Genomic DNA, 14,775 nt, shown 5'->3' with positions numbered 1-14,775 from the left:
GAAAGGTATCAGAGATCACTACCACAGTCATGACACAAGGACTTGGGAGCACATTTCAAGAGGCTACCCCTGGCAAAACATGAGTCACAGTTTAAACTTGAAATGAGGTAGTAACTGCAATTGATCAAAACCCATCAAATATGTTAAACCTCTGCATTCATAACAGTATTTCTTAAAAGCCTATTTGGTCACCTTTGCAGAAGGATAGGGAATCAATTCCTTAATTGGAAAATTGGTAAATAAAAGGACAGAGTGAAGTAATTTTTCTGCCTTTTCTAAAGGAATCATAGCACAGAGTATCAAACAGTAAATGAGGAGACTGCTTGTTTAAAATTACTCCAGTGAATCAATGAAAAAGAAATGATAAAAGAAAACAATTTTGCAACCTTCAATGAATTAATGGATCTAGGCACTGTGTATCAGGAGCTGCTATCATCACAAAAAGAGAAACAACCAGATACTATGCACCTTTTGATGAAAGAACTCAACACCATTACACTCTTGCCAAACATATCCATCCCAATCAAGTCTCTGGAGCTACCTGCCAATTTGCAAGAAACAGAAAAGATAAAGTGTTAAATGAAACCACAAATACACAATCAGCAAAATCTACATCTTAGAAAACCCCATAGGTCAAATGCTCCTGAGTTCTTTAACAGGTAAATTAATAAGGAAAAAAGCAAATAGAGAAAAAACCTATAGACTTAGATGAAAAAATACGCCAAGCTTTTAAAAATTGGGCAAGACCTAACTTTGGTCACTAGGAAGGCATACTTTATAATCTAACTATACAAAAACCTGAGAAAATGGTTGTGGAAAAGTCAGGATAGCAGTTACCTTTGGTGGAACAAAGAGATTCAAGATAGGGATGAGACAAATAGAGGAACTAGTAGGAAGATGGGTCTCAGTCTATTTCTTGACCTGGGTAGTGGTTACAAGAGTATTTGCCTTAAAATTTAATAAGTGAAACAACCTTCTTTGGTAAATTTTGTATCTCTGCTTTATTTTTAATAAAAAAAAATATGAATCCCAGTTTAAAATGTACCTAGCTGGCAGCCCTAAGTTTTTCCCTAAGTATGACTATAAAATATTAATGAAGACTGAAAAAGATGGAACATACACTAAAAATTAATTTGATAGACCACCTGATGCCAGAATTTCAAGTGAATTTCTGCCTGCTGTAAGGCATAAGGAGTTCAATTGAGATAAGCTATAAAACTAGAATAAGATTTCCTTCATAAGGTACTAGTGAGGATTAAATGAATTTGTATATAGAGAGTATTTAGAATGGTGCCTGACCTAGAGCAAGACCTATATTTAGGAATAAGCTATTGTTTTTATCAGAAACCTCCCCAGAGCTGCAGCTCACAAAGGAGAAACCTCTAAAAAAAGACTGCACCCCCCCATCTTTTGCCCAAACACAGAATTGTACCAAAAAAAAAAAAAAAATCAAACAGCTATCCTTTATCATTATAGCTTCTTTTATTTTTTTTTAATTTTTATTTATTTATGATAGTCACAGAGAGAGAGAGAGAGAGGCAGAGACATAGGCAGAGGGAGAAGCAGGCTCCATGCACCGGGAGCCTGATGTGGGATTCGATCCCGGGTCTCCAGGATCGCGCCCTGGGCCAAAGGCAGGCGCCAAACTGCTGCGCCACCCAGGGATCCCCATTATAGCTTCTTGAACCGATAAAACATTTACTGCTTGTTCGCTTTCTGCCTGCATTCTGTGGCATTCATTCCCAGTTACCAGCTGGGTAGGGAAAGGCAAACTAATGCATTTACACTGGTGGATACAGCTTTCCATCTCACTAGCAAAAAGTTAGGCGACAGGGACAGACACAGGGGAAGCTGCAGTGACTCAGCATCTTGGGAAAGGCAGCTTTAATGTAAGGCATCAATTCCTAATGTTGGAAAACCAGGTAGCTAGGGTAGGTAAAGGTGCCACCCAGCCCAGTAGAGCTTTACTGTGAAGTTGAAGAATTTGCAGAAACTAGGAACTGGCCAGGAGCTGTACACATTGAATGACATTTAATAATGGCTCTTTAAAAAAAAAAAGAAAGAAAGAAAAAAAGGGTTAGATAATTAGCTAACCAGACACCAAGAGAAGTAATTTCTTCTCAAAGTACATACAAATTATGTACAAATGCAAGTTTAACCACTGGAGAAAAATTTTTAAAAAAAGAAAAAGTAAAAAATGCGGAACACCTGGGTGGCTCAGTGGTTGTGTGTCTGCCTTTGGCTTAAGGGCATGATCCTAGGGTTTGGGATGGAGTCCCATATCAGGCTTCCTGCAGGGCGTCTGCTTCTCCCTCTGCCTAGTATCTGCCTCTCTCTCTGTGTCTCCCATGAATAAATGAATGAAATCTTTAAAGAAAAAGGAAAAAATAATTCTGAATTTATTCTGCAAGCAAAAACAAAACAGTAAAAAGCTGATATAATTTTAAAAATTAAAAATGAGGAGTGATTTAGCCTCAAATATGAAAAACAGATGACACAACTAATAATTTTTAAGGTGGGTTTCTCCTACAGAAAGATACAGGTTTATTGGGGGATCCCTGGGTGGCTCAGCGATTCAGTGCCTGCCTTTGGCCCAGGGCGTAATCCTGGAGTCCCGGGATCCAGTCCTGCATCAGGCTCCCAGCATGGAGCCTGCTTCTCCCTCTGTGTCTCTGTCTCTGTCTCTGTCTGTCCGTCTCTCTCTCTCTCTCTCTCTCTCTATCATGAATAAATAAATAAAATCTTTAAAAAAAAAAAAAGAAAGATACAGGATTATAAAACAAAATAAATACAGAAACAACCAAAGAATGCATTCAAATTACTATGTAATTCAGGGAAATTTCAAGTCAGCAAAGGAAATGACATTATCAAATAAATAGAAGTGCAAGATTAATAACAATTTAGGAAAAGTAATAAAGCCACAAAACAAGAAAAAATTATAGAGATATTCAGATAGTCTCAGCATGGGTTAAGATTTTTAAACAGAAAATAAAAAATAGTTTGAAACAGAAAAGATATACATATCTCATTCCATGAGCATTAAAATGTTCTGCATATCAAAAAATACCATGAAGATATTGAAAAGAAAATGGTAAACAGTATTAACCACATATATTTTTTAAATGCTTATTCATATAAAGAGCACCTGCAAAGCTGTAAGAGAAAGCTGACCTACCCCCACCCCAATTAAGCAGAGAACACAAGCTAAAAATGTATAAAAGAAATATGCATGGGGGTGACTGGGGAGCTCACTCTGTTAAGTGTCTGACTCTTGATTTCAGCTCAAGCCATGGTCTACGGGTCATGAGATCGAGCCCTGCATTGGGCTCTGTGCTCAGCAGGGAGTCTGCTAGAGATTCTCTCTCTCCCTCTCTCCCTGACCCTCCCCCCACTTGTGTGCCTCTCTCTAAAATATATAAATAACATTTTTAAAAGAAATATCCATGTCCAACAAAAATATGAAAAAATGATCAATCATACCAGTAATGAAGGAAACATGATTTTTCTAAAGTAAACATTTTTTACTCATAAAGGTGGGAATATTTTTAAAAAATATCTAGTGTTATCAAAGGTGAGAAGAAAGGAGCTTTCTAAATCATTGTTTTGATAAAGATACACCTTTTATGGAGAGTTATTTGAGAATATATATTTAGAAACTCAAAGACACATTCTTCTTGACCAGGAGTTTCTTTTCTGGAAATTTATCAGAAGGAAATTATCAAAGATATGAGCAAATGTATACAAGGTTATTTGCTAAAGCACTGATTACAGCAGTCAAATAAGCAAACATTTATATCCTGAAATTAACTGAGGAAAATATTCAAATGAAGTGTGGCATATTAAACTAATTTTTAATAAACTGTAGTGTATTTACATTGGTATATTGGAAAACAACGTTATTAAATGAAAACAAAGGTATTCAAATCAAGGTAAAAGGTATTAATGGACATGAGCCACGATTCCTCATGCATTGCTAAGCTTCTTCATTTGACATTTAAAAAAAAGTATTCACGGAGTGTCAGCTCTGCACTGGGGACAGTACAGGGAATAATGAAGGTGATGGTCCCTGTCATGGAGCTTATATTCCACTTGGGGAAGCTGATAATAAATAAGATAAATAAGTAGAATACGTAGTATGTTCATGATTGCTCGGGAGGAGAAATAAAATGAAGGGGAATATGAGGTTTGTGTAAGAAGTATGTGATATTTTAAAGTTGTCCAAGAAGACCTCACTGTGGAGGGAACTTTGGACTAAAGACCTGAAAGACATGAGGAACTGGTCATGCAGGTATCTGGAGGAAAAGTACTCAAAGTAGAGGGAACAGCACAGAGAAAAGCCCTGAGCATGAGGGGGACTCATGAGTTTGCTAGTTGGCAGGAGACCCAGCATCACTGCAGCAGAGTAAAAGGAGAGGCAACGGGCTCAGGAAGTGGACGTTGGGGTGGGGGTGGGCATGGTGCAAATCATAGGCCAGAGTGAGGGCACTGATTGGCCTCTATACTGAATGAGATACACAATCATCTACAGGCAACATCTGGCATGGTCCACATGCTGCCACATACAAAAAGCAATATTTGTATATGCCTGCATAGACTTTATTTATCCATATGTACATGAGACAGGGGAGAAAAGAGTGAAAACAAAAGCTAGATAGATAGGCCTTCAAACTTCATACAGATTGTATCTCTATGATCACATAATATATGTTTTTTCTTTGCCCTTTGTAAGTTAACTAGACATTCCATATTGACTATGTATTCCTTTTCCATTTTAAAAAAGAAACCAAATTTTGAAAAATAATTTTTAAAAGGAAGAGTGAGCAAATCTTGATTCCCACCATCTTGGAAGTTCACAATTAAAAGGGGAGAGATCATGCATGTTTAGATGAGATTCTTTTTCAGCTCTTTGGGAAGAGACCAATGTGGAGCAGATCTTCAGGGATATCTCTAGTAAGCAGAGTCACAGTATGACCCACTTCAATATCTGGTCCCCTGTCCATGACCCCTTATCCTACAGGTTCCCACGTGGGTCAGGTTACTTACCTATGCAGACTTCTGAACAAATTGCAGGGCTGGTAACACCCTCACCCTATAAGCTCTGAAGAAAAACTCCCAAGGCCGTAAGACACATGGTGCTTTCTGCCCAAATTTAAAACACTCAGGGTTTTTAATCTTTACCTCCCCAAATGCCTCTCTTCCCACCTTCAGTATCTATAGAGAGGACAATCATAAACAGACACTTGGACTCTAGCTCCTGCTGCTGTCTTTATTGCTACAGCACTGTAGTTTAGGAAAGAACTAAAAGGATAAACAAGAAAAAGAAAAAGAAAAAGAAAAAGAAAAAGAAAAAGAAAAAGAAAAAGAAAAAGAAAAAGAAAAAAAAACATAATGGAGGATTTTAAAGTAAAAATAAATAAATATCTCAACTAGATTCACCATGAATACACAGAAAGAAAGTCTACATTCTTGGGCACTTGATGGGATGAGCACTAGGTGTTACACTATGTTGGCAAATTGAATTTTAATAAAAACTTAAAAAAAAAAAAAAAAAGAAAGCCTACATTCTCAAATTGTGGTACCCTGGTCTGCAGCATCAACATCATGAGAGAACATGCTTCAGGGTCACATTCCCAGGGTCTCATCCTAGACACACTTCATCAGTAATCCTGCCAGTGGGACCGAGCTCAGGGAAGTCTGTCCCTGTCTAGGGAGTGCCCTAAGTCCACTGCGAGAATGGTTTTCTCGGACTCTCCCTACCTTTTACTTAAGGGAAAGAGCATTTGACCAGGGGGTGGTATGGGGGGGTCAGAATGTCTAAGAATTTTCTGTCAGGACAAAGCTCTTCATTATTGCTTTGTGCTTTATGGAGGTTTCTCAAAGCGGAGCCTCCTCAAGATAGCAACACCTACCAAGGACCATTTACTTTGCTAGCTGGTCTGAGTGGGCTGGAGTTGAGCATTCACACCTTCCCTAGCACAGCATGCAGAGACCACGTGCAAGCCCTACTTTTTCTGATTCCCTCAAATGCTAGCACATCTATCGCTGTGAAATTGTTTCGCTGGTAAGTTAATCTCTCTGGATAATAAATACTGTCCCTTCACGAAAAGTTCTGAGCACTTTCTTTTAATAAGGCGACTCACTGAAACATTCTGCATCTCTGTTATAATCCTGTAATTTCATCTTTGATTGCTCAGTAATACCTTCTTCTCCCAGCAGGGTGGGATCATCCCTTTGCTATTAAACCTTGCACACACTGAAGGCCCTTAAGTCTCAATGTGAGGAGGCCAATGGAAAGGTATTCTAAGATTCTCATTTATCATTTAATATGTATTTGGTCTCTGATGCAGAATGTACAGAAAGGTCAGAAGAAATCACATATTCACTAGTCTTTCTGGATCAGTTCAACGAAGCAAGCCATCCAAAAGAAATACCTCCTAATAGGAAATATGCAAAATAAAACATTCAGTAAAAATGCATACTCCTTGAAAAAAACTTCTGTAAATTATGTAGTAATAAGTTCAGAGAATCTTATAATATCAGAGACCGGGACACCTGGGTGGCTCAGCGGTTGAGCATCTGCCTTTGGCATGATCCCAGGGTCCCAGGATTGAGTCCCGCATCGGACTCCCTGTGGGGAGCCTGCTTCTCCCTCTGCCTATGTCTCTGCCTTCCTCTCTCTCTCTCTCTCTCTCTCTCATGAATAAATAAATAGGATCTTTAAAAAAAAAAAAAAACATCAGAGACTGAGTTTAGCAAAGTAAGGTTACTGTGAGTTTGTATGGTATGTGTCTTTTTGTTTTATTTTTAAATAAACTTTTATTTTGGAATAGTTTTAAATCTATAGAAATTGGAGATGACATAGTATTGAAAGTTCCTCTCCACCCTTCACTCAGCTTCCCCTTATGTTAACATCTTACATAACCATAATACATTCTTCAAAATGAAGAAATTAGCAATGGTATATTACTATGACCTCAACTCTAGACTTTATTCAGTTTTCATCAGTTTCTCCGCTAATGTTCTTTTTCTGTTCCAGGATCCAGTCCAGGATACCACATTGAGTTTAACATGTTGCTTTTTAGTTCTCTTTTACTCCTTCCTGCCAGCTTCTGGATTGGAACTTCATATAGAATAGCCACTTATAAATAGCTGTTAATTAACTAACACAGCACCCTGTGTTTCATAACTGGCAGCAATTCTGCCCTAACATGAGGTGACCCATCGTGCAGTGTCACCAGCCTACCTCAGAGGTTCAGCTGGCCTAGACCTTGGTACCTCTCAGCGAGGTCTGGAGTTGGAACAGGAAATCTATTTTGGGCCTACATAAAGGGGACAAACTAAGCCCTACTGATTCCTACCCCTGAAGACAAAAGTAAGCACATTTGTTGTGGGGACAGTTTTGTAACAATACTTCCAGAATGGCTGGAACAACAAATAGTTTAGGAGACTGTAATTAATTAATTATTTATTTATTTATTTATTTATTTATTTATTTTAATTACCAGCTTATTCAAAGGCCACAGTACGACAAATATCTGGGGAAAGGTGGGAGAAACAGAAATCCCTCATGATTCCTTGGATAGGACAGTCTTGACAAACCTCCTGTACAGTCAGCTCCTCACTGGCCTCCCACTTCCTATCTCAGGGGATTCACCTCTATAACAAGGACAGGACAAGAGAGAGAGACAGGCTCAGAGAAAAACAAAACCTTTAGCCAAAAGTAAAGTTCCCAAACAGCCCACCCATACCGTTGTCCTCAGGGCAGCTCTAAAGATATGGTTTCTGGGGGTATAAGAAAATGGCTTCCCGAGTGGAAGCAATTATCTGTCACATTCCTGTGAATTCAAGCTCGAATATTTTTCCTCTAAATATCTCTCTCTCACACACACATACACACACACACACACACACACATATTTCCTAAGGTTCAACTGTGACATTGACACAGAATCTTAGAAATGGGAAAAAAAAAAATTACTCAAGTCTAATTATTGGAGGTACTTTATACTAACCGCCCTGATAGGAAATGGCGCAGGTCCAAAAACAAAAGAAAACAAAACAACTCAGGGGCCCTTCTTAAATGCATCGTATGAAAGTGATGTTTTTTTTCTTTTTACCTTTTTTAAATTAATAAGTTGGCATAAGAGTTCAATGGCAATGCATTAGAGAAAAAAATAATTTAACTAAAATATAAAATTTGTCAGCATAAAAAAATAGAAAAAAATAAAAAGAAAGCAATGGAAAAAATATAATTGAACAGGTAGCAAGTCACATGGAGAAGATACTCAAAGCCTTATGTGCTGCTCTCCCATGAGCATAGGGCACAAACCCCCACACCCCTCAGCAGCTCCATCCTTCCTCAAGGCTAATTCTGGCTGGGTGCCAAGCCCTGGAGAGAGTTCTGGTGTGTCTTCCACAGCAGGACCAAGCAACCATCTATGTAATCTTCTGCCTCCCATGAGTGTAGGTCAACAATGGATTCATCTTTCCCTAATTCGAAAGTAAGGATGAATGTCTGCATCTGAACATACTTATCAACTTCTTGGCAATATTATTTAGCTTCAAAAATGTGTTTGGAAACACCAATACCATGAATGATCCATATTAAAGCAATCTCATTTAGGTGACTTTTGTCACCATGGATGGTGTCAATCAGCATTGTTGAGCATGAATGGCACTAGGATTAGTGCACCAAGCAGGGGTGGGACACTTGTCCCCAAACTTGCTTAATAATTTTTTTTTAACTTTCTAGAAAGTGCTATGACTCCTTTGTATGAACACAGGCATTTGTCTAAAATCAGAAGCACTTGCATCATCTGCCACCTCTGCTGTCATCATCCATTTGAATTACAGGAAAAAGATGACAGGGAGTATGACATCAATGGCCAACTAGGTCACAGACCAGACAAAATTTCAGAATTATTGTGTAAACTCTTTTAGAAGTCCCCATCTCCTGACACCACAATCTGAATGAGGGGAGAGGGTGGAGAGACAGGCTCAGAGGCAGAATAGCAAATGTCATGAGAAAGCTATTTTTAAGACTTAAGGTGACATTGAGGTTAGAGGTTTCCTGAACCATACAGCTTTATCTTAAAGTCAAACCATGTGTCTGCATTTTAGAACTATTAGCTAGAAGCATCTTAGGGGGCAGGAAACTCGTATTTAAAACTGGTATTTAAAACCAGATAAGAACACAATCAGATCACAAATATTTTAAAGCCACTTCCCCACCTCTTCTTATGCTTGAAATGATGTTTTTGTAGCATTCTCTGCTTTTCTTTATAGAAAGTCCTAAATGTGTCCATAAGTAAAATGTCATTAGACATAATAAAGTCATATATAAATCATTCTCTTGTTTCTCTGTGATATGCAAAAATAAAACTACATGATGAAACCCTAAGAGGAAAAGCCAGACTCAGCACATCAACAAAAAACCCTCTCTGGCCAAGAGCAGGAGGAGACAATTAAGGAGAAATGTAGTAGGCTGAAGGACTCATCAATGGAATGATGGGAATCTACATGTAGATCAAATTAGCACAAGGAAGTCAACACTGTTTCCATCCATCTTGACCTGTGAGCCCATGCACACGTGAGCACACACATGCACATGTACTTGCACACTCATATGCTCATAAAATTGTTCTCCTAGCCCCCAATATATACACTCTTTACACAAGAATGGCCCACATGAAGAACACAGAGTTGGAGGCCCCACCCCACCACTGGGACAAGGCCATTTCTTCCCCACCTGACTGACTCTCCAAGTGCATTTTCACTCAAGGAGAAGATAGAGATGGAGAAACATCTTTGAATGCAGTAGCAAAAGTGTGGCTTATTAGAACCATGGGAAACTACCCAGGACTTCAGATTGTAGCCTTCAGAACGTTGCCTATGAATACCAAGGGCCTAGAAGCTCCTGAGTCAAGACAGAGAAGGAGGGGAGAATGAGCATCCCAATATGAAGTCCAAAATGTGTCTCCTCACAGAAAGCATATTGTAGAGATTGGTTAGGTGTAGTTGAAAATGTTCTATTGATTCCCGGCCCCAGGTACATAATGGGCTAATGAGGATTAGTAAATCAAGTGGAAATTTAACCAGCTTTTAGAGTATTAGTTCTATGGATAAAAGGTTCCAAACTGGGATCCCTGGGTGGCTCAGTGGTTTAGAGCCTGCCTTTGGCTCAGGGCGTGATCCTGGAGTCCCAGGATCGAGTCCCACATCAGGCTCCCTGCATGGAGCCTGCTTCTCCCTCTGCCTGTGTCTCTTGTGAATAAATAAATAAGATCTTTTAAAAAAAAGCTAAAAAAAAAAGGTTCCAAACTCCAGGCAACAGATTCACAAATGAATTATTGAAACACAATACATTAATACTTTGGTGACTCCTGAGGAGGGCCAGGGTTAGGCACTCGATATTTGCCCTTTGTCTTGAAGAAAGGCAAACTTTTCCACTGCTGGTGGAAAGGGGGACAGTGCTCTGGGTGGGCAGTGAAACGTCCTAAAATGTTACATCTAAAAGTGCACTCTGATAAATGCCTGTCACCCTCCCATGTGTAGAGCAGTCTCCTAAAGCCCCTGTGGCAGGTGCCCCTTCACATCACACTCAGCTCACACTGTTCCCCAAAGGGCCAGATTAGCTACCCTGCTTCATTTACAGTTCAGGGTTCTCCTGTCCTCTGGGTGATTGTCTTCTCTATACTTAGACTTCTCTGTACAAAAGCCGCTTCCTCTTCTTCTCAGTTCTCTGCCCAGTCGAGTCACCCTGGGAGAGAGAACCATGGGAAAACAGATAGACTGACCACATTCCAGGAACTCCCTGGTGATGTAATCCAGATAGGATGCAGGGGAAGGGATGACAAAACTCTGCATGGAGCCAGATGTGGTATCAATGGTGGACCTAAGTCCCACAGGAATCAAGGTATAAAATTACTTCTGTGGCTTTGAATAGTATTTAAAGCTTATCTTACACACAGGTGAAGGCTGTCAGCCTTCCAAAAAAAAAAGTTTGATTTTGTCCTAATCTGTTTTGAAGATCAGTACATCATTAGACAATGTTTTAAGATGGCATCTAGCTTTTCAGTTGTCTGACACACTTGCAGCTATTTATTAATTTTCTACTATTGCTAGACTTCAAAGATGAATAAGATACAGGCTCTGACCTTCAGAAACCTGCCAGAAAAGGAGGGAGAATAACACACACCTGGATAAGTTGATTTCAATATGTGATATGTTCTATCACAGACAAGGGGAGGCACAGCAGACAGAATAACTCTTCCTAAGAGAGCTGGGGCCTTCTTGGAGGAAGAAACTTTTTTAAAAGATTGATTGATTGGTTGGTTGATTGATTGATTGATTGATTGATATGAAGGGGGAAGAGGAGAGGAAGAGGGAGAAGGAGAGAAGCAGACTCCTCACTGGGTACTGAGCCTGACACAGGGTTCAATCTCAGGATCTGAGATTATGACCTGAGCCAAAATCAAGAACCAACTGACTGAGCTACCCAGACACCTCAAGAAGAAATATTTAAGATGAATTTTGAAGGATGGGTGAGACTTTGCCAAACCTGTGAAATGTGGAGATGAGAAAGGAGATGGCACCATCTGGAAAAGGGAAGAAACGCAGAGTAGGGTACTTGAGGGAGGAGATGAGGTGGACAGGTAGGCAGGAGCCAGGACAAAGAGGGGCTCAAGACCTAGGATGAGAGGGGAAGCTTGTACTCACAGCCCTCCATGCTCATCAGCAAAAGAGCTGTACTAATTTGAAGGATTGCTAGTCAAGATAATACTTCTTGTTTAATCCATCCATATTTCCACTAATAAAGCTGGCATGATGATTCATCTTCACCTGACTTGCAAGTGGGCCACTTTCCGAGAGAACCAGCTAGGAGCCAAGCTGCAGGGAGAACACTCAAGAGGGAAGTCACTTCAGAATCATCAGGCATTAGAGTTGCACTTCCTGAGACACCTGTAAGTGTGTTAATTCCTGCTAAGTCACCTGGCAGCAACTTAAAAGCATAGGTTTTTCAATTAATTGTAAAGTGGCAAACAGACTGTGGGGAGAGTGATACGGAAGAGTTAGAGAGATTCATGTCTTGTAATGATTGTGTTCACTCAATCCCCAAAGAGGCAAAGAGGACCTAATTAGAAACAAACCTAATGTAACATCTTTCCTGAGGTGCTTCTTACGGGGCAGTATCTTTGGTTCTGTTTTCTTCTTGTGTGTGTTTGTATTAACTAGAATCTGCAAAGGAGCTGGAAATAAATATCTCATGGCAGCATACATTAGCATTACACAATATATACTGCTCTATTAAATGGGTGCAAGGAGCCATTGCTTGTGCAATCAGAGATACACAGATCTTGCTGATTCTGAGCTGCCATCACAGGGGAGGATCCACCCAACCATCCTTTGGGTGGCTTTCACCCTGGGGCTATGTACACTGGGGAACTCCTTTAAAATCATGATTTCATTTCTACCTACTGTCAGAGCATTGCATTTAAAGAAACAGGGAGAATGAGAGATAAGAGAAGGGCTTTATAAAGTCAATGAACATCCTCCTGACCATGCAATTACATAATCATATAATTTTGATAATATTTTATAATATTTATCACTATACAGTGATACAATATACAGTCTAAGCTGGCATACTCCAATTTCTGTTCTCCTTTTTCTCTCTTTTTTTCAACAGATACCCATCCATGGTACTTTCCTACACCAATCTTTCATCAGCTTTCCACTACCCCATGTTGTTTTTGACAGAGTTCATTATTATAGATACCTGTAAATATGTTTAAATAGTACATTGGCTAAATGTGACAGATGAGCACTTTCAGAAATAAAATCTTTCCCATTTCCCTAATTAGAACAACATCCTTGCAGGCTACCCAAATGCACCGACCGTTGTGCAAACCCTGAAGGCTAATCATGTTGCCTTTATTTGGTCAAAGAGGTTGTGTGTTAAAGCAGATGGACTGGAGCAAACTGCTCAGATGCATCTTTTTTCATTCATTCAGTGCCATCAAGTTCATGGGCTTTTCTAGACAAATGGTTTCAAAAAATGTAGCTAACCATCAATTATTCAGTAACTGATTAAGTAGACTGTCAATGATATTAATCTCTTATCCATTTTCTCTCTTGACTTTCCACCTTTCCAACATCTTATTGCAGATGACTCTTTCCCAGAGGACACCCAATTCAAGTGTACCAGAGAGAAAATGAGAGTCAGGCAGGTGGTCACACATAGTGAACTGTTCAGGGCCCCATCAGCCCTGAGCATCCCTGGCAGTCTGAGAATGTATATTAGGTCACAGATGGACAGACTATGGCCAGCCCAAATCTGGCCCACTGCCTGCCTTGTTAAACAAAGTTTTACTGGAGAACAGACACTCATTTGCTTATGTGTTGTCTATGGCTGCTTTTTCACTACAACAGCAATGGTTGAGTAGTTGCAATGGAAGTCAAATGGCTCTCAAAACTTCAAACGCTTACCTCTTGACCCTTTATAGAAGAAGTTTGCTAACCCTGTCTAAGGTGCTTGGCTAGTGAGGTCAGCTTCTTAGAGCATGCTCTGATTAAAGTGAAGCTTTCCATTCTCTAGTTCATTTCCTGGATTTCACACTGGCCTCCAATAGAACCTTTATAAATTTTAAGGCTAACCTAGCTCATCAGAAATGTAGAAAAAGATATTTTGGAAGGATATCTTTAACTGCAAATTAAAGAAAACCCTACAAGGACTTTTTTTATTCTAAGGAATTTGTTTTCTCATATAATAAGTCAAGCAGTCATTTAGCTCCTGGGTTAGTTTTGTTAGTGGCTTAGTAGCTCAATAAGTACTTGGGTTATTTTGATCTTTCTGGCTTGCCATGCATAGCCTGTCTGATTCATGCTTCAGGCTACCTCTCCTTAAGGTCCTAAGGTGGCGGCTAGAGTTCCAGTCATCTCATGCTGACACAGCAATGTCCAGCAGCAGAACAATCTTCTCAAGTCTATTTTTAAGATTGAGTGAATCTATTCCCATAACTGCCATCCCTACCCTCCAGCTGTCTTGCCTTGTATCTCAGTAGCCAGCACAGCACCATATGCTACCATATTAAACCAATGACTGACAAGGACACAAGAGCCACTGCTTACTCCAACGAAGTCTGAGCCCTTAGAGCTGGGATAGATGTCTTTCTCCCCTAAAGCTTATGGCTTAACTGAGAAGGGCCCTGATGTGAAAAATATGAGGGCTCTGCCAGAAGGAAAAAGAAAAGGGAAGATAGATATTGAGTAGACAACCAACAATGTCAGCTACAGGTTGGCATGAATCCCTTTTCACCACTAGAAGAATAACTCACAAGGTATGTCTAATTAGTGATGAGCAAGCTGCATGCCAGATATAAAGTACAGAACTTCATATATACAGTGGAGAATACTTTGTATTTTAAATATAGTTTCATGAAACATCACCATGAACTTGAGTACATTATTTTATCTCTCTGGACCTCAAGAGGTTAAGGTAAAAATCTCTTCAAGGTCCAGGATACAAAAGCCATTATTAATTCAAAATCTTGAAGAAAGGGACACTGGGTATTTGAATAAATATTTTATTTATATGTTTTTTATATTTATAAGTTGTATTTTTACACAAAGAATATGAGCTCACTTTTAAAAAACCCAAATACCAAAAGGAAAAATAAGTAGTCATGGGAATTGGTGCTGGCAGATAATAAAGGGAGGAAAACATTAATGATAGAGGTAAGGAGAACATGTAGAAATGTAAACCATATGTTCCTG

General features: G+C 39.4%; 1 protein-coding gene across 9 annotated transcripts in view; it reads right to left on the bottom strand.

Moving 5' to 3' along the window:
• ZMAT4 (zinc finger matrin-type 4) overlaps window positions 1–14,775 on the bottom strand; it is a 337,657-nt gene that overhangs the window by 174,636 nt on the left and 148,246 nt on the right. The gene's annotated exons all lie outside the window — the stretch shown is intronic.

This window comes from Canis lupus, chromosome 16 (assembly GCF_011100685.1).
Source record: "Canis lupus familiaris isolate Mischka breed German Shepherd chromosome 16, alternate assembly UU_Cfam_GSD_1.0, whole genome shotgun sequence".
In the NCBI taxonomy this organism is placed as follows: domain Eukaryota; kingdom Metazoa; phylum Chordata; class Mammalia; order Carnivora; family Canidae; genus Canis; species Canis lupus.
This window is presented reverse-complemented; position numbering and strand designations above follow the sequence as displayed.